A 20390-nucleotide genomic window follows, 5' to 3' on the forward strand; every position below is an offset into this window, starting at 1 on the left:
CAAAGTATTCCAGGTCAGGATCATCGTTTGGGCATAGGGAACTGCTTATTGCAGGGTTTCTTGGAGGTAAGTTTCATGTTCTGGTTCAATTTGAGGCATTGTGCAGTTATTCCAGGTGAAAGAATCTTGTTTTACGGCTTGACGGATTTTTTTTCACGTTTTGGGACATTTCCCCTTTAAGTGGGCGTGGTCTGGGGCCTCTAACGTCATGACACGTGTGCAGTAGGTCGCAGGAAGCGACTGAGCGTACTCAGATCGCTGTTCCTTTACTGGGGGCCTTTTTCTCCACTGCACATGTGCAGCACCTTTACCAAGATGGCCGCCGATCAAAATTTTTCTCAGCTCCGGGATCACGGCCTCGTGGTAAGTACAAACGCTTTTCTTACCTTTTCTGGCTGGTTGGAATGAGTTTTCTTCACAATATTTGCCGAATTTGTACAGGACTGCCTGGAAGTTGCTTCTGTTTTGCCTTTTGGCGAACTTTAATTTTTCAAAGATTTCTTCTGCTCTGGCACCGGTGATGGTGAGCAGAAGCTCTACCTTTTCAGCATCGGCCACATCTTGTCGGTATAAAAGTTCAAACCTTTGCCGGAATGCCCGCCAGTTTTCACGGAGATCGCCGTGGCACTGGAGCTGCTGCGGAGCGTGGAACTCGAACATCTTGCCTGGGTACCGTTGCTGGTTGTCACTGTCCGCTGAGGGATGGCTATATGGATTGAAACAGTAAGAAGTCTTACAACACCAGGTTAAAGTCCAACAGGTTTGTTTCAAACACTAGCTTTCGGAGCACTGCTCCTTCCTCAGGTGAATGGAGAGGTATGTTCCAGAAACATTTATATAGACAAAGTCAGAGATGCTGGGTAATCAAATCATTACAGATCCAGGGAGAGGGTTAATCACAGGTTAAAGAGGTGTGAATTGTCTCAAGCCAGAACAGTTGGTAGGATTTTGCAAGTCCAGGCCAGATGGTGGTGGGGTGGATGTAATGCGACATGAATCCAAGATCCCGGTTGAGGCCGCACGCATGCATGCGGAACTTAGCTATACGTTTTTGCTCGGCAATTCTGCGTTGTCGTGTGTCCTGACGATGCTCCACTTCGCCAGCATTCACCCGAAACACATTAAAGAAGCCATGTATTTACATTAACCCCTTGTGTATTTACAGTGATGCACATCATCACACTTACAAAGGATACTATCAATCCCCCTAATTATAGAATCCCCAACAACTACCACTTGTCTTTTTGCTCCCTCCCACCACCCCGCTTGAATGGCTTCCTGTACCACGGTGCAGTGGTCAGCTAGCTCATCCTCTCTACTGCCCTTTTCCTCATTCACACAGGGAGCAAGTATCTCATACCTGTTGGATAAGGTCAAGAGCTGAGGCTCCTCCGTTCCTAAATTCAGCATCGTTCTAGCTGCCTCACCTGCAGTCATCAAACCCTGCTGTCCCTGACCACTGACTGGCTTTGAAGTACCTAGGGCGGAATTCTCCGCTCCCCACGTGGCGTGGGAGAATCGTGGGAGGGCCTCTCGACATTTTTTACGCATACCTGGCGCCCCCAGCGATTCTCTCCCCCCTCCCCCCCCGGCTGAGAAAAATCGGCGCTCGCCGCTTTTTACGGCGAACGGCGATTCTCCGAGCCCGATGGGCCGAGCGGCCGGCCCTTCACGCCCGTTTCACCACGGCAGCAACCACACCTGGTCGCTGCATTCATGAAACGGCCGCCAGATGCCCGTTTGGGGCATATAGGGGCCCGATTTGGACGGGAGCACTGCGACTGTGCTTGGGAGGGGACAGGCCCGCGATTGGTGCTCACCGATCGTCGGACCAGCGTCCAAAACAGACGCACTCTTTCCCCTCCGCTGCCCGGCAAGATGAGGAGAAAGACGGCCACCGCGCATGCGCGGGTTCGTGCCGTCTGCGTGATGAAGTCATCCGCGCATGCGAGGGTTGGAACCGGCAACCCACGCATGCGCGGATGACATCACATTCCCGGCGTGACGAGGTCGCTGCCGAGAAAGACGGAGGCCCGCTCCTAGCCCCCTGGGTGGGGTGAATTAGGTGCGGGGAGCGGGCTCCGAGGCCGTCGTGAACCTCGGCCGAGTTCACAACGGCCTTCACGAATTCGGCCCCCTGCAGAGAATTCCGCCCCTAATCTGCGGGGTGTGACCGCCTTCTGAAACAAAGCATTCAGGTAACTCTCCCATCCCGGATGTACTGCAGTGTCCGAAGCTCAGATTCCAGCTCATCAATTCTGAAATGAAATTCCTTGAGCAACCAGCACATGCTGCAGATGTGGTCACTGCAGCTCGCAATGGGATCTGCCAACTCCCATACAGCTACAGGACATTACCTACACAGTCATCTCCATCTAGTTAATTAATTCATTAATTAGTTTTGCAGTGCTCTCCTTCAAATTCCGCAGATTAATCTCTACCCCCCACCGCCCCCCCCCCCCCCCCCCCCCAAGACTGTGATCTCCAGGGAGAGGTGAAAAAAAACAGAGTTAAAAACCCAGGCCCAATGTGGGGAAGAATTCTGGGAAAATTTGTCCCTGACCCCTTGTGGCGATCAAAACGAGCCCAGGACATCACTGTGGCCGGGATGATATTTAAAATGAACTCTCTCCTCTCTCCCCGCTGTTCAATATGAACTCTTGCCTCTCTCTCCAAGCTGTACAATATGAACTCTTGCCTCTCTCCCCGCTGTTCAAAATGAACTCTCTCCCCGCTGTTCAATATGAACTCTCGCCTCTCTCCCCGCCATTCAATATGAACTCTTGCCTCTCTCTCCCAGCTGTACAATATGAACTCTCTCCTCTCTCCCCGCTGTTCAATATGAACTCTCGCCTCTCTCCCCGCCATTCAATATGAACTCTTGCCTCTCTCTCCCAGCTGTACAATATGAACTCTCACCTCTCTCCCCGCTGTTCAAAATGAACTCTCTCCTCTCTCCCCGCTGTTCAATATGAACTCTCTCCTCTCTCCCTGCGCTTTTTGAAATGAGCTCTCTCCTCTCTCCCCCGTGCTTTTCGGAATGAACGCGTTCTGTTGTGTTCGGTGTTCGATGTCTAGCAAGGAATTTACCATACGACTTGAGACTTGTCCAAACCAGAATCTTTATTGAATGACACCTGGTAAGATAACGATCTGTTACAGAGCAAGTTATCATGGATTTTTCTTTGTACTCCTCTGGAACTACCCTCGGGACGGCTGTCCACTTGTATATCTTACAACCATCTGCCAATGACCTTGGTGCCCCACTTATATTGGACTGCCTTGTCACATGACTACTGTCTTGAGACCGCATGGTGTGTCTGTACCGACAACTGCTGGTTGGAGGTTGCACCATGATATTGCTTACAGGCATATCATCATATCCCTCTTCCTCAGAAAACATTAACATTTGTTTCCAACCATCATTGCTGTTTTAACTTTATACATTCATGATATGTTTAACAATGTGAATAAGTTTAACTAGGGTGTCCATAAGCATGATATGCCTGGCCAGTGTCCGTCTCTTTAGGATAGGTCATTGTGCCTCCCTCACGGGATCAACCCTGTAATCATTTGGGCTTTTGCCAGCCTTTTCGAAGACTGGTTTACGTGCCGGCCTCTTACTTCTCTCCTCTTTGCTCTGTGCCTTTGGAAGGCATGGATCCGGGATCCTTGCTTTCTGGTGTCTGGGTGGAGGTTGGAACTACAGCAACAGGTGGCGCCTCTTATTGGCTCGCTGGAGCATCGCTTAATTGCTCTTCTTCACTAGGGACGACGATGCTCTCTGGTCGTGATGATCCAGGCATTGGGTCATCATGGTCTAGTTCGAGAATGTATGAGTGATCCGTTGAGCTGCATAGCGAGTTGTCATCAGCTACTCCTCTGTTTCTCACTTGGAGTTGTCAATCACTTCAACATCAGAGTTGTGGTCATCGTATTCATCATCAATGTCTTCCCATTCATCCTCAGTGTCCTCGAGGATCTCCGCTGTTTCACTCTTGGAGTCGTCAAACTCTTCAGCATCAGAGTTGCTGTCATCGTTTGCATAATCAATGTCTTCTCACTCATCCCTAGTGTCCTCACTGATCTGGGAATCGACCACAGGAATCGTTTCAAAGGCCTGGAACGAGTCAGCGAGTACCTCTGGAGTACGTTTCTCTAATATTAGGGCGATACCTTCTGTTTCTAGCTTGGTCAGTGACTAGTCCTCCATGGTATCAGCAGCTTCAATTTGAGTTTTTGTTTTGGAGTGCGCGATATCCGAGCTCCCGCTCTTCTCAGTGTCCAGCACGGTCTGGGCGTCCCACGTGACCACCTTGCCGTTGCATCCAAACCATCGGAGTAGCATTTCTTGAGCCTTTTCATTGACCCTGTCTTTGCTCCTGCGAAAAAGATTTACAAGCAGTTTATACCGGTCTTCATCTGCCTCACCTTCCACGCCATTACTGTCTGCATCCTCTTCGAAGTCTTCAAACATATATTCATGGTACTCATCATCGGATTCAGCATTGCCTGCAATGATTTCTCCTGTAAAATACAGATTGCCATGGAATTATGTGTTCACACAGGAGGCCGCCAAGTTCATAGTCAGCTTTGAGTTTGGCTGCCGAACTTTGGCTTAACATTCCACCCTGTGAAACCTCAGGTGGACTGAAGAAATTAAAGAACGACTCATTTGGTACAGTTTTGGTAACCGTTCTGCACGGGGTTCGGCCTCTGTGTTTCGGATGAGTTCGAATTGTTTTCAACGTTACATTTCTACCCTCTCTCTGGTCTTTCTTACAGCCTGTGCACCCAATGATTTCTGGTTCATCAAAGAATGATTGAAGCGGCTGTGAATCCAGCTGATATACTTTTGTGATCACTGTTATATTACGTATAGTAATGTCTTGTTACTCATTCGCTTACTTCCAGCATGGTCGGATGGTTGATGTTCAGTAACACTCTAAGTCTTCAAATTAAGCAAATATTGTTTATTGAGTAACGATTATAAATAACTATGGGCGCGATTCTCCGCTGCCCACGACGGGTCGGAGAATAGTGGGAGGGCCTTCCTGACAATTTTCATGACCTCCCGCTATTCTCCCCCCCCCCCCCCCCCCCCCCCTCCGGCCGCCCCCGACACGAATCGCTGCTCGCCGTTTTTTACGGCGAACAGCGATTCTCCGCAGGCGGATGGGCCGAATACCGCGGAGTTTACGGCCGTTTTCACGGCCGCGATCACACCTGCTTTCAGCGTTCGTGAAAACGGCCGCAAAGTGCCCGCCCCGGACAACCATGGCACCGATTGGCACGGCCGCACCACGGCCGTGTCAAGGGTGGCATGGGCCTGCGATCGGTGGGCACCGATCGCGGGCAGCGGGTCCGATACCCGCGCACTATTTGTTCTTCCGCCGCCCCGCAGTATCAGTCTGCGCATCAACCCGCGCATGCGCGGCTGACGTCATTGTGCGCGTCAGCCGCTGTGACTCTTGACGGGCGGAGTTAGCGACGTTCGCTAACTCCGCGTCGCCGTGATTCCCTGGGCCCCGATACTAGCCCCGCCCGGGGGGGAGAATCGGGTCCCGGGACGGAGCTCCGAGGCTGGCGTGGAACACGGCCAGTTTCACGCCAGCCTTCACGGCACACCGGATTTGCGGAGAATCGCGCCCCATGAGTTTGTTCACTCTTCCACAACTATAACTGAAGATTTGATAAATAAGATTAAGTAGGGGCTGGTTTAGAACAGGGCTAAATAGCTGGCTTTTAAAGCAGACCAAGGCAGGCCAGCAGCACAGTTCAATTCCCGTACCAGCCTCCCCGAGCAGGCGCCGGAATGTGGCGACTAGGGGCTTTTCACAGTAACTTTATTTGAAGCCTTATAGCTTTATAGTAAAGTATAGCTTTATTTGTGTCAGTTTTAAAGTCTATTGATCAAGTCAAATTTTATGCGAGTACAGAATCTAAAAAGTTCGTTTGTCGAATGCAAATACAGATGATTGAGTTGAATTCAAAATATAATTCAGTTCACGGTAATTTCTTCAGATCAAAATGCACAATACAAAAATGAAACAAAAGCAAATAGCAGTTTGTAAAGCAAAGTAAAGAATAGGTTTCAAAAGTTAGGTTAAAGATGATTTTGGAGAGAGCAAAAAAGGTTCTCTCCCAGTCTGTTGAGGAAATCATAATCTTTTAAGGTTCTGTCCCCTTTCTGACTGTGATTGGGTTCAAATAATTATAATTCATCTAATTTGACCAAAATGTCTGTCTACCAAGTGGTAAGAGATAATGTGGCATGAGAGAATTTCTATATGTTTCCATAATATAGAACATAGAACATAGAACGATACAGCGCAGTACAGGCCCTTCGGCCCTCGATGTTGCACCGACATGGAAAAAAAAACTAAAGGCCATCTAACCTACACTATGCCCTTATCATCCATATGCTTATCCAATTAATTTTTAAATGCCCTCAATGTTGGCGAGTTCACTACTGTTGCAGGTAGGGCATTCCACGGCCTCACCACTCTTTGCGTAAAAAACCCACCTCTGACCTCTGTCCTATATCTATTACCCCTCAATTTAAGGCTATGTCCCCTCGTGCTAGCCACCTCCATCCGCGGGAGAAGGCTCTCGCTGTCCACCCTATCTAACCCTCTGATTATTTTGTATGCCTCTATTATGTCACCTCTTAACCTTCTTCTCTCTAACGAAAACAACCTCAAGTCCATCAGCCTTTCCTCATAAGATTTACCCTCCATACCAGGCAACATCCTGGTAAATCTCCTCTGCACCCGTTCCAAAGCTTCCACGTCCTTCCTATAATGAGGCGACCAGAACTGTACGCAATACTCCAAATGCGGCCGTACTAGAGTTTTGTACAACTGAAACATGACCTCATGGCTCCGGAACTCAATCCCTCTACCAATAAAGGCCAACACACCATAGGCCTTCTTCACAACCCTATCAACCTGGGTGGCAACTTTCAGGGATCTATGTACATGGACACCGAGATCCCTCTGCTCATCCACACTACCAAGAATTTTACCATTAGCCAAATATTCCGCATTCCTGTTATTCTTTCCAAAGTGAATCACCTCACACTTCTCCACATTAAACTCCATTTGCCACCTCTCAGCCCAGGTCTGCAGCTTATCTATGTCCCTCTGTAACCTGCAACATCCTTCCGCACTGTCTACAACTCCACCGACTTTAGTGTCGTCTGCAAATTTACTCACCCATCCTTCTGCGCCCTCCTCTAGGTCATTTATAAAAATGACAAACAGCAACGGCCCCAGAACAGATCCTTGTGGTACGCCACTCGTAACTGAACTCCATTCTGAACATTTCCCATCAACTACCACTCTCTGTCTTCTTTCAACTAGCCAATTTCTGATCCACATCTCTAAATCACCCTCAATCCCCAGCCTCCGTATTTTCTGCAATAGCCGACCGTGGGGAACCTTATCAAACGCTTTACTGAAATCCATATACACCACATCAACTGCTCTACCCTCGTCTACCTGTTCAGTCACCTTCTCAAAGAACTCGATAAGGTTTGTGAGGCATGACCTACCCTTCACAAAACCATGCTGACTATCCCTAATCATATTATTCCTATCTAGATGATTATAAATCGTATCTTTTATAATCCTCTCCAAGACCTTACCCACCACAGACGTTAGGCTCACCGGCCTATAGTTACCGGGGTTATCTCTACTCCCCTTCTTGAACAAAGGGACCACATTTGCTATCCTCCAGTCCTCTGGCACTATTCCTGTAGCCAATGATGACCTAAAAATCAAAGCCAAAGGCTCAGCAATCTCTTCCCTGGCTTCCCAGAGAATCCTAGGATAAATCCCATCCGGCCCCGGGGACTTATCTATTTTCACCTTGTCCAGAATTGCCAACACTTCTTCCCTACGCACCTCAATGCCATCTATTCTAATAGCCTGGGTCTCAGCATTCTCCTCCACAATATTATCTTTTTCTTGAGTGAATACTGACGAAAAGTATTCATTTAGTATCTCGCTTATCTCCTCAGCCTCCACACACAACTTCCCACCACTGTCCTTGACTGGCCCTACTCTTACCCTAGTCATTCTTTTATTCCTGACATACCTATAGAAAGCTTTTGGGTTTTCCTTGATCCTACCTGCCAAAGACTTCTCATGTCCCCTCCTTGCTCATCTCAGCTCTCTCTTTAGATCCTTCCTCGCTTCCTTGTAACTATCAAGCGCCCCAACTGAAACTTCATGCCTCATCTTCACATAGGCCTCCTTCTTCCTCTTAACAAGAGATTCCACTTCTTTGGTAAACCACGGTTCCCTCGCTCGACCCCTTCCTCCCTGCCTGACTGGTACGTACATATCAAGAACATGCAATAGCTGTTCCTTGAACAAGCTCCACATATCCAGTGTGCCCAACCCTTGCAGCCTACTTCTCCAACCAACACATCCTAAGTCATGTTGCGTTTGGTTAGGAACCATCCAACAATTTGATTTAAATTGTTAACTTTGGATGGTTCTACCAGTTTTAACCTGATAGTTACGCTGAACAAGTTGGAGGAAACAAAAATTGCTTCGAACCACAGGGCCGGGAATCTCCCCTACCCCTACGGGGCGAGGGCACCCGGCGTGTTGGAGTGGTGTGAACCACTCCGGCGTCGGGCCGCCCCAAAGGTTCGGAGGTCTCTGCACCTTTTGGGGCCAAGCCCTCACATTGAGGGGCTAAGCCCGCGCCGGAGTGGTTCCCGCTCCGCCGACTGGCGTGAACGCCCTTTGGCGCCACGTCAGCCGAGGCTGAAAGGATTTCGCCGGGTGGCATAAATCTGTGCATGCGCTGGAGCGTCAGCGGCTGCTGACATCATCCCGGCGCATGCGCAGGGGAGGGTATCTCATGTGCTTCCGCCATAGTGAAGACCATGGTGAAGGCGGAAGAAAAAGAGTGCCCCCATGGCACAGGCCCGCCCCGCCGATCAGTTGGCTCCGATCACGGGCCAGGCCACCGTGGGGGCACCCCCCGAGGTGAGATCGCCCCATCCCCCCCCCCCCCCCCCCCCGCCCCCAGGACCCCGGTGCCCTCCCGCGACGCCTGCTCCCGCCGGTAAGGTATGTAGTTTAATCCATGCCGGCAGGAGAGGGTTGACAGCGGCGGGACTTCGGCCCATCGCGGGCCGGAGAATCGCCGCGTGGGGCCCGCTGACAGCGCAACGCGATTCCTACCCCCGCCAAATCCCTGGTGGCAGAGAATTCGCGGGGCGGAATTGACACCGGCCCCGCTCGATTCTCCGACCCGACGGGGGGTTGGAGTCTCTCACCCCAGATAACTATTTAAAAAACCCGCATGGGACACCACCCACCCGAGGGCAGTGACCTGACAGTGCAGCGCTCCCTCAGTACTGACCCTCTGACAGTGCAGCATTCCCTCAGTACTGACCCTCTGACAGTGCAGCATTCCCTCAGTACTGACCCTCTGTCAGTGCAGCACTCCCTCAGTACTGACCCTCCAACAGTGCAGCACTCCCTCAGTACTGACTCTCTGACAGTGCAGCTCTCCCTCAGTACTGACCCTCCAACAGTGCAGCACTCCCTCAGTACTGACCCTCCAACAGTGCAGCACTCCCTCAGTTCCTGACCCTCTGACAGTGCAGCACTCCCTCAGTACTGACACTCTAACAGTGCAGCATTCCCTCAGTACTGACTCTCTGACAGTGCAGCTCTCCCTCAGTACTGACCCTCCAACAGTGCAGCATTCCCTCAGTTCCTGACCTGACCTCTCCCCATCATTACCTCATTCCCCCACTCCCAGGCCCGACACAACCATGCCTCCTGCCAACCCAATACCCCCTTCCGATGGAACCCAGTCTAAACCCCTCTCCCCTTGCGACCCAGTCGGACATCAGACCCCATACTGAACACCCCCCCCACCCCCATTTGGACTGACCGATCCCTCCAGTTCAAATCCCCAGCTCCCCTTCCCAGACTGACTTCCCAAGTCTCCCTCGCGGCCTGTTCTGTGTGACCGAGACTGAGCCCCTTACCTGGACTGAACCCCCATTAGATTTCCAATGCCCCCTCGAGGACTGAAGTCACCATCGCAACTACCTACTGCTCTTGAACTGACCCTCTCTCCCTCCTGGACTGACCACTCCTCCGGAATGTCCCCTCCCCCTCCTGGACATATAGTCCCCCTCCCAGACTGAGACCGTTCCCACCTTCCTGGACTGACCTCCTCCCAGAGTTGAATAGTCTACTCCAGCTCCTATTTCTTATGTTCTTAGATTCTTATATAGCCACAGGGTTTGTTGATAGGTGAAGGCAAAGTGCTGTTTTCTCACTTCTATCCATTGTCCTCCTTTAAATTTTTTTTTAGATTATCCAATTATTTTTTCCAATTAAGGGGCAATTTAGCGTGGCCAATCCACCTACTCTGCATATTTTTGGGTTGTAGGGGCGAAACCCACGCAGACATGGGGAGAATGTGCAAACTCCACACGGACAGTGACCCAGAGCCGAGATTGAACCTGGGACCTTAGCGCCTTGAGGCAGCTGTGCTAACCACTAGGCCACCGTGCTGCCCCATTGTCCGCCTTTTGACATGTGGTAACAGGAACTCCAGGCGACCATCAGCAGATAACAGCAACAGTTTATTTCGAGGCAAAAACTATTCACAGAAAGTATAAATGAACATTACAATACCAGCCAGCAACTCCAACTCTTCTCCCAGACTGGATCTATTCTGTAGGTTTTAAATGCCCCCAATCTGCTAGATTGGGAACCAATTCAGCAGTGACCCAGTGGACAAACTCACACCAAGTCTTTTTCGCCCATCACCCCTGTGCACGCTGATATAACCTGACTCCCAGTCTGACAACAGAATTGGAGAAGAGCAAAGATCTCAGGTTGTAGGGACTGGAGGAGATTATCAAGGAAATGAGTGGCGAGGGAGGTGATAAAGGGATTGGAAATCGAGGATGAGAACCTTAAAATCAAGGTGTTGCTAGACTGGGGGTCAATGTAGGTCAGTTAGTGAAAGCGGGGTGATATTTTGAGTACAAAAGTAGGGGTAAAAACTATGAATAAAATCTATCTCAATGTTCGAACTCTGATAACAATGGCCTGAAAGTTGGGTCTTTTGCTGATTTTAGTCAGAATTTACATGAAGACAAAACAGCAGCTCCGAGAATAGACGGGCTGTTCAGCGTCACACTTCCTGTCCATTCTCACCAAGCTGGAAACTTCAATAAGGGTGAAAGATAACTGAGAGAGAGAAGGAAGACAAAGCGGTCAGTAGAGAAACGTGTCAAGCATTCCGTTGCATATTTATCTTTGCTCTTGACACGCGCAGAACTCAGGCTGGAGGTGCTTTGCTCGTGTGCTTCACAGTTTCTGCTGTAGTTTTGTTCATGAAAAGCTGTTGTTTTGAGAAATACCTTTGTCCACATTGACTTGCCAGATCCATGGGACCAGTGATATAAAGATTTTGATATAAAGATTTTTAAATAATAGGTTTAAGGCAATAGCCATTTTACACACCACAAGAGCCAGATTCACCAAACAGGGGCCTGAGGACATGAACCGATGTAGAATTAACTTGTCCACTCCTGTGTCCAGGATTCTCATCCACCTGTTCTAAAACCTTGGGGAGTCCTTGTGTGTCGGGTAGATGGTCCACACTGCAGACACTGTGCACCAGTGATGTGGGAGTTGATATTGAGACTACTGGATCTACAAGCTCTCTAGTGTTAAATATTGATATTTCTCTCCCCAGTTAGACTGTCACAAGAGTGGATGGAAATGTGACACTCCACGAGAGGTGACAGCACAGGAAGGATCGCGTGTACAGATCTCACAACATTCCAGATATCCATCATATTTGGTGGAATCAGTTTAAAGGTGAGGTCTGGGTCTCTTGTGGAACATGGTCCAGAGCCTTTCACTCCAAGGATCACAAGCACGAGTTGCCACAGTTCTGTCATTGGACCGGGCTGTCTGGAATCCTAAACGATGGCAAATTTCCCTGATTACAAACAACATCACACGGGATGATGCAGGACCTTTTTATTTCAGAATAAGAATTTGATAAGAATAGCTACAATAGCTACAATGACGATGCTATAATCCACCATCACGTTTCTGGTAAGTGCGGTTTTATAATTACTCAACAATTCGCACTCAACGGGAAATAACACAAACTGCGACGTTTACATATTAAACACAGCTTATTATAACACTGTGTCTGAGCAGCAAGAGAGAAGGTGTGATATTTGAAGTTCTGCTTCTTCATTTGGTGCAATTATGCTCATACTGACCATGCAGAGTCTGCCTGCTGTCCATGACAGCTTCACTGAGTAGGCAAATATTTGTGGGATGTAATATAAGGAGGGATAATGTCTGCAAATCCACTTTGGTAGGAAGAATAGAAAGATAGGTGGTGGAATTCTCCACGGCAGAAACTAAGTGTTGACGCCGGGACTGAATTGGTGGTGTTCTACGACAGCAAATTTGGCATCGTTCCCAGACCAATCTGCTGACCGTTAAGGGGCTAGCACAGGCTCCACGTGGAATACGACCGATTCAATGAAATTTGGTGTCTGATTCACTGGATACGGTATTGGCATGTGAGAAGCTGACAAGCTACAGTCGCATATAAGCACTCCACTCCCACACACACCATCCCAGCCTGTTGGCAGCAAAAAGAATGGCACCCCGATTCACTGATGCTGAACTGGAGACCCTACTAGCCGCAGTGGAGGAGAGGCGGGCCAGCCTCTAACCCAGGGTGGGGAAGTAGTTGCCACCCGCCAGCGTGCACCAGGCCTGGGTGCAGGTGGGAGAGGTCGTGAGTGCCGTAGGCAACACCGCTCCGGTGACCCACCCCCCACCCCACTGACCACCCCTGCCCCATGGCCCTCACCTCCGACACCCCAGGGATCTGATGGGACGGTGTAAGAGAACGGCCAGCTCACATGCAGGGATCACCCAGGTGGATGGCGGAAATGCTGCCATGGGCAGGAGTTAGAAACGATGTGGAGCACCAAAGCTCATCGCATGATGGATTGTCATCCTCCTCCATCCCATGGGCCAGACCTGCTGATGCTGCCAGCCCAGGACCCCCAGCCTTTAGTGAGGCAGGTAGGTACCATGAAGGGGCTTGCAAAGGTGGATCGGGGTATTCATGGGAGAGGGTGGCTGGCCAGTGGTGGGGGGGGGGGGGGGGGGGGGGAGGGGGGGGGTAGGGGGGGTGGGGCATCCTCGACCTCTCCCGAATCTACCACGTTGGATAAGGACTGCCGCTCATCGAGTGCACTAGGATGAAGGCGTTGTGCACACTGCATTGGTATCGGGCACAGACAGGCATGATGAGCAGCTCATGGTCACACATACCAGCTGCACATTAATTGAGTGGAACCCCTTTTGGTTTGTGAAGACCGGCCAATCAGGGTGAAGTAGGACATTTTCTAAGGCTATATTGGATTCGTATTAATATTTACATCATCAAAGCATTCTTCATTTATTGGACTGATTGGCACCATTTATGATGTAAAGGGATGGGCATTCGTTTGAATCCCATTTTTGCACAGCTGAGAAACCTTTTTAGAACGAAATGGAGAATCTATAATCTGCCTAGCAACAGCACGAAGCTGCATCTTAAAACGACACCATGGCCAGAAGATCGGGATATCTGCGAGTCAAGACCCTGACAGTGGGGCAGATATATATATATTTTGATTAAAACTAAGACTTATAAAAAGAAATGTTATAAAATGAAATGTTGTAAAACCAAAATGACCCAGGCAGGCAAAAGAAACCTAAGGATTAAATATATTGATTAGATTAGTTTTACACACAGACACAAATCCTATCAAACAGGAGGCTGACACAATATGTTCCCCGGTTAACCCAGGAACCACACTCAACACCTAATCAAGGTACAGCATAGAGATAATGGGACCCCATTGTAAGTCAAGGGAACACCTATTAAAACCAAGCAGATGCCGAGACATTGACGTCAGAGTCAGGATGCCCGGGAAATCATGTATCTGTACTATTTATCTGTACTATTCAAATGTAAAACGGCAAAAGCCCGCCAAAACCTTGCAAATGCTTGTACTCTCTATAAATATTGAACCTCGTCTGCATATCGGGGAGATCACCGTGGTCAAGCCATTGTTAGGAGCTGGCTGCGTGGGTCTCCCTGAAGGACTTCAGGACTTGTACAATACAGTAAAAACGCTTTGAATCTTGCCTTGAGACTCGACCTCTTGAATTCACTGGCACAAGGGATTTTTCCCTACAACAAGGGGCTGGTGCTCGAATGACAACATGTATCCCATAAATCACTCTCTGGATCCGGGGAATCTCAGAGATAGTGTCAAACCCTGTTGTCCGGACTTCCTGGTGAGATAGGTCCACATTGAACTTGATGAATTGAGCGCCCTGGGAATATAGGGCTTCCGTGCTAGCCCGGATGCACCAATGCGCCGAGGTCCGAGATTCCGGACAGGTCCCCACTCGGCGCCTGGAAGGACCTCATTGCTTAAACATTCAAGGCGACTGTTTCATTGAAGGCCACCCAGAGCGGGTGTCCTCGCATATTCCCCAGGTGCACCATGATCTGACAGATATCGCATGGTCCCCCTGCTCAGCCAGAGTCTTTGACAGCAAGCCCGGAGTGACAAGTCCTCAAATGACAGGCACTGCCAGTACGCACAAGGCCTTATGCAGCGCCTCCTTTGCACCTCCTACTCCTTGGCCTGTTGGGCGGCTGGCTCTCCAACCTCACCGGCTGACTCCTGTTCCTCTGGGGCAGTCTCTGCTGCTGTAGCATCCTCCTCGAGTAGCTCCAGCTTGTTCAGCCTCAGTGCATTTCCCAGGCTGCGGCGACCAGCAGGAAGGCCACCATTACTGACTGAATTTTGAAGTCCATTGTCTGCAGGGGGTGAAAGGCTGATATGTTAGCATGGTGCATACCCCCATGCCCAACCAGATCCACCTGGCTACACGGTGGTCCTAGTCTGCACTGCAGATTCTGCTCCCACATGTCCCCCTCCCCATCCTTGGCCATTCCTCCTCGCACCTGTGCCCACGGCAAGCCTGGGCCCCATTGAGGCCCAGCACTGTGGGGGCCTCTTGCTTTGACCCTTGTCCCTGCTATCAGGGGTACCAGTGGCTGGAGCTACCCATGCCAACGGACATTCCACCACCGCAGTCTGGCACCCACCTGTAGGGGCTACTGTGGCTGTTGCCTTTGGGAGGGTCGCATGCTGCCCCAGCAGGTGTTGGCCGTTTGGTGGGAGGAGGTAGTCAGTGGGGCTAGGAATCAGGGGTGGGTGCACCCATACAGCCGATGTCACTCCGCACAACCAGGGGCCACGGTGGGCAGTCAGTGGGGTGCGCAGCAAGATGCTGCCATGCAGGCCGCGGCAATGGTGGACTGTGCCTGGACACCCCGGTCTCTTGAGGGGTCACCCCGACCCCACTGCCCATCCCCTGGTCACCCCCCGCTGCCATTTCCAGGCTTGGCAGGATGCCCCTCCCCCCACCCTGCCAGCCCTGCCAGTAGCAGGACCGGCAGCCTCTGCGTGTCCTACCTCCTCTCTCTCCCTCATCAGCCAAGGCACCTGTTGGAATGCATTGATGCCGCTGTCGAGGTGCCGGAGCATTGAAAATTGGCAATTTTGGATTCACGACTGATTTTCCACTCAATCGCCTTTCCCGATTTCAGTGTTGGCCCATGGAAAATCCCTCCGGGTCGGAGAATTGCCAGGGGAGGCGGCGTGGATCCCGCCCCTGCCGGCTGCCGAATTCTCCGGCGCCGGGGTTTTGGCGGGGGCGGGAATCGCGCTGCGCCCATTGGGGGCCATTGGCAGCGCCCCCCCCCCCCCCCGGCGATTCTCCGGCCCGCGATGGGCCAACTGGCCGCCCATTTTAGCGGGCCCCCCCCGGCATTAATCACAACAGGACCTGGCTCCACAGACGGCCTGCAGAGTCCTCTGGGGGGGGCGCGGGGGGATCTGGCCCCATGGGGTACCCGTCCGCGGGCAGGCCTCCGAATCGGCCACTGTCAACCTCCGCCATGGCCGGTACGTAAAAGAACCCCCCTGTGCATGCGCTGGGATGATGCCAGCACACGCTGGCGCTCCCGCGTATGTGCCAACTCGGGCCAGCTGGCGGAGGCCCTTCGGCACCGGTTCGCGTGGCGCCAAGCCCTTCCGCGCTGGCTGGCGTGGCGCCAAACACTCCGGCGCTGGCCTAGCCCCTGAAAGTGCGGAGGATTCGGCGCCGCAGTGGCCCGCCCCTCCAGTTTGCGGAGAATCTCGCTCGTCCTGTCTGATCATTTGAACATTCTGAATTCTCCCTCTGTGGACCCGAACAGGTGCCGGAATGTGGTGACTCGGGGCTTTTCACAGTAACTTCATTGCACTATAAATTTAAGCCTACTTCTGACAATAAAGTTTGTTATTATCATTATATACTTGCATTGGAGAGAGTTCAGAGAAGGTTCATTAGACTGATTCCTGGGTTGAAGGGGTTGTCTTGTGAGGAAAGGTTGATCAGATTGGGCTGGCACTCATTGGGGTTTAGAAAAATGGCAGGTGATCTTATTGAGATGCTAAAGTTTCTGCGGGAAGTTTGACAGTGTGGCTACTGAGGGGGGATTTGCCCTCGTGGTGGAATCCGGAACAAGGGGACAGTTTTAGAATTAGGGATCTCCCATGTAAAATGGAGGTGATTGGGTTTTCCTCTCTTCGAGGGTAGTTAGTCTGTGGAATTCGCTCTGCCAGAGAGCAGTGGAGGCTGGGCTGTTGAATGCCATGAGTGAGAGTTTTGAGAGAGTAGGGAGTCAAAGATTATGGAGGCAGGCAGGAAAGTGGAGTTAAGGGCAGATCATAAATTATAGTATTGAATGATGGAGCAGCCTCAAGGGGCTGAATGGCCATCTTGTATTACTACTTTGTTCTGATATTTTTTAACCGCAGGGTTTGCTGGAAGGGAAGGGGAAAGTGCTCTTTTCTCACTTTGATACAGCTTCCTCATTTTGAGTCAAAGTGACAGATCAAGCCTTTCTGGTGAAATGCACAGAGGGAGCAGCAGATGAAGAGCTCATTCAAACCAAGCAGATTGTGTCGACACTAGCTCTGCAGTCAGGCAGCCGGACAGATCCTGGGTAAGTAATAAACAAATGGAATTTACATCCATGACCAACATTGTCCGTTGTTGATTTTGTAACTTTATGAATTCAGATTCCAATGATTGATGCCTTTGAAAGGTCTCTACTTATTGAGATCTGGATGTGAAGCTCAAGTCTATCGTACAGAATATCTTTCTAGCTAAATGGACGGGGGACGTTCAGAGACATAAATTTATGAATGTTCTGAGGTGGTGAAAGGTGCAAAAGAAATGCAAGGCCTTCATTGTTTTTCTTTCTCAAAGCCTTGTAGCTCTCTATGGAGTGCAGCACTCCCTCAGTATTGACCCTCCCCAGTATTTAAATGTTCTTATCCACCCCAGTATTTAAATGTTCTTATCCACCTTTCAAAATTTTTCTGTTTGATTCTTTCATATTCAAGAACGTTTGACCTGCCTCATTCTTAAGATTCCTAAACATCTGTCTGTCGGCTTTGGGTCCTAGTTCAGCTGGTATTACTCACCTCATCATAACCCCTAGATACCTCCTCTGATAGTGATGTAAACACTTCACTAGCTCTACCTACCAACATTGTTTGAACCAACAATGCCTGTATGGCCTTTGGCCAATTCAATTGCTTCCTCAAATGAGACCTTAACAAAAGGCTTCCACATCTTTGTCATCAAACCATGGCAGTGCTTGAATATATTTCAACATATCCCAGCTGGCTTTTGACAAGGAGGGTTTTCTCCTTCCTCTGGACTTTCCTCACTGTCTGCCAATGTTTGAAATTGTTATTCTCTATTCCTTTCCATCTCCCTCTCCTGCATTTCCATTTTGTGATGTTCAAACTCTCTATCTTTAAGCTTTTCTCTTGCCATTACCTCTCTCTCTCTTTCTCTTTCTCTTTCTTTTGCTTCTGCCATAGGCTTACTCTCTGTTTCTTTTTCTTCTCATTAAACCTGTCTCATTTATTCCAATGCTCCACACTGTGTGTTTGGTAAATATAAATGCTGAGCTATCACTGTAATTATTTCATGATGTGGAGATGTCGGGTGAGCACAGTAAGAAGTCTTACAACACCAGGTCAAAGTCCAACAGGTTTGTTTTGAATCACTAGCTTTCAGAGCGCAACTTCTTCCTCAGGTGAATGAAGAGGTGGGTTCCAGAAACATATATATAGACAAAGTCAAAGATCAGTACGATACTTTGAATACGAGTCTTTGCAGGTAATTAAGTCTTTACAGGTCCAGATGGAGCAACTGGAGAGAGTCACAATCCCAGGTTAAAGAGCTGTGAATTCTCTCAAGCCAGGACAGTGGGTAGGATTTTGCAAGCCCCGGCCAGATGGATGTAATGCGAAATGAATCCAAGGTCTGGACCTGTAAAGACCTAATTACCTGCAAAGAAATGTTTCCATTAGTGATAGTGGGAAGTGCAGAGAGTTTCCTGACGCTTGACCTGGCAAGGCCGTTATTGGTATCAAACGTTAATGGATCCACGTAACGGTGAACCGCGGGCATAACTGCAAATGATGGTCCCGCCAGCTGATTCGCTGGACAGTGCCTGCCGCTCCCCATCAATAAGCGGGAGGAGCACTTAAACTCATCCTGCAGGGCAAATCCCACACGACTTGCAGACATGCCACAGAGGCTAGCCCCGCGGTTTAGGGTTTCCAACCTGGTCGGATTGTCGGACACTGTCGAGTCCAAACAAGGTGTCCTGTTCCCCCGAGGAGCTCAGTGGGAGTTATGGGTGGTTGGTGGGACAGGCAGGCAGGGGCTGGGGTTGCTCCCGTTATGGGTACACACAATCCAGGGGCCTGCAGGTGCTGAGATATCCCGATCCCACCCCAACGCCACCCTCCATGGGGGCTCCGCTCTGGGGCAGCAACCCCAGGCTAATTGCCCAGGTGTGACGATGACTACTCACTGTGGGAGTTGCTGCAATCCTGACTATTTTCTGAAATAGGAAGTGGTTAAGTCAAAATCCCTCAAATTGCCTTACACAATAGTTCAAGTTACAGAATCTGGTTTTGTTACTCTAATCCTTTCTTTCACAATAACGCACAGAAGAAACATACTGATGTAGCTGAGGTTGACAGAAATCTCAAACCAAAAATACACTTTCGAAAGCAATTTGACCATCTGTCTCCTAAAGCAATCCCAAAGCATTTTTCTCATCCCTTACCTTCTCTCACACTCCCGTAGCTCACACATCCACACCTTCACCAGTGTGCAACTGGCAACAGTCACTCCCTCAGCCAGTCTCGGTCACAAAACTCTCAGATTTCCAGTACAGTTTTTCCATGAAGAGATATCTCAGCACTCTTTCCATCATGTTAGTCTCCGATGCTTTGAAGTATCAGAGTAAAACTGTAAAATTATCATTTATCTTCACCTGAGTGGGCAACTGGAACTTAATTCTTCTGAGCACCCTCAGTACTGACCCTCCCACAGTGCCGCGCTCCCTCAGTACTGACCCTCTGACAGTGCAGCACTCCCTCAGTATTGACCCTCTGACAATGCAGCACTCCCTCAGTACTGACCCTCTGACAGTGTAGCAATCCCTCAGTACTGACCCTCCCACAGTGCCGCGCTCCCTCAGTACTGACCCTCTGACAGTGCAGCACTCCTTCATGTTATGAGCCAGGGTTTAGAGAACCCCAAAGTGTATCATGGAGTTCACCTGACCCACAACCTTTCATAGATTGTGGTGTGGGGAGCACACAGCCCCATCTACAGGAGTGGCAGAGCAGAAATGGCAGCACGGTAGCATTGTGGATAGCACAATCGCTTCCCAGCTCCAGGGTCCCAGGATCAATTCCGGCTTGGGTCACTGTCTGTGCGGAGTCTGCACACCCTCCCCGTGTGTGCGTGGGTTTCCTCCGGGTGCTCCGGTTTCCTCCCACAGTCCAAAGATGTGCAGGTTAGGTGGATTGGCCATGATAAATTGCCCTTAGTGTCCAAAATTGCCCTTAGTGTTGGGTGGGGTTACTGGGTTATGGGGATAGGGTGGAGGTGTTGACCTTGGATAGGGTGCTCTTTACAAAAGCCGGTACAGACTTGATGGGCTGAATAGCCTCCTTCTGCACTGTAAATTCTATGAAAACAAAACAATGTTTATTCTATGAACTCAAGTTAATCTTTTTCAAACATATAGTTAACATCTTCACAACCATCAATTCAAATGCAACCCCCAAAGAATACAACACTAAGTAATCCTTAATAACTTCCCAAACAACATCCAGACGACAAATGAAACACCCTTTAACAGAA

General features: G+C 49.9%; 1 protein-coding gene across 2 annotated transcripts in view; it reads left to right on the forward strand.

The window, feature by feature from the left end:
- The first annotated feature begins 16965 nt into the window (after window positions 1–16965).
- Window positions 16966–20390, forward strand: part of LOC119975258 (myelin-associated glycoprotein-like) — a 91600-nt gene continuing 88175 nt past the window's right edge. For both annotated transcript variants that reach the window (XM_038814947.1, XM_038814948.1), the window contains exon 1: window positions 16966–17151. The gene's annotated coding sequence lies outside the window, so the exon portion shown is untranslated. The remainder of the gene's footprint in view (window positions 17152–20390) is intronic.

Source organism: Scyliorhinus canicula, chromosome 12, assembly GCF_902713615.1.
Source record: "Scyliorhinus canicula chromosome 12, sScyCan1.1, whole genome shotgun sequence".
Classification (NCBI taxonomy): Eukaryota; Metazoa; Chordata; class Chondrichthyes; order Carcharhiniformes; family Scyliorhinidae; genus Scyliorhinus; species Scyliorhinus canicula.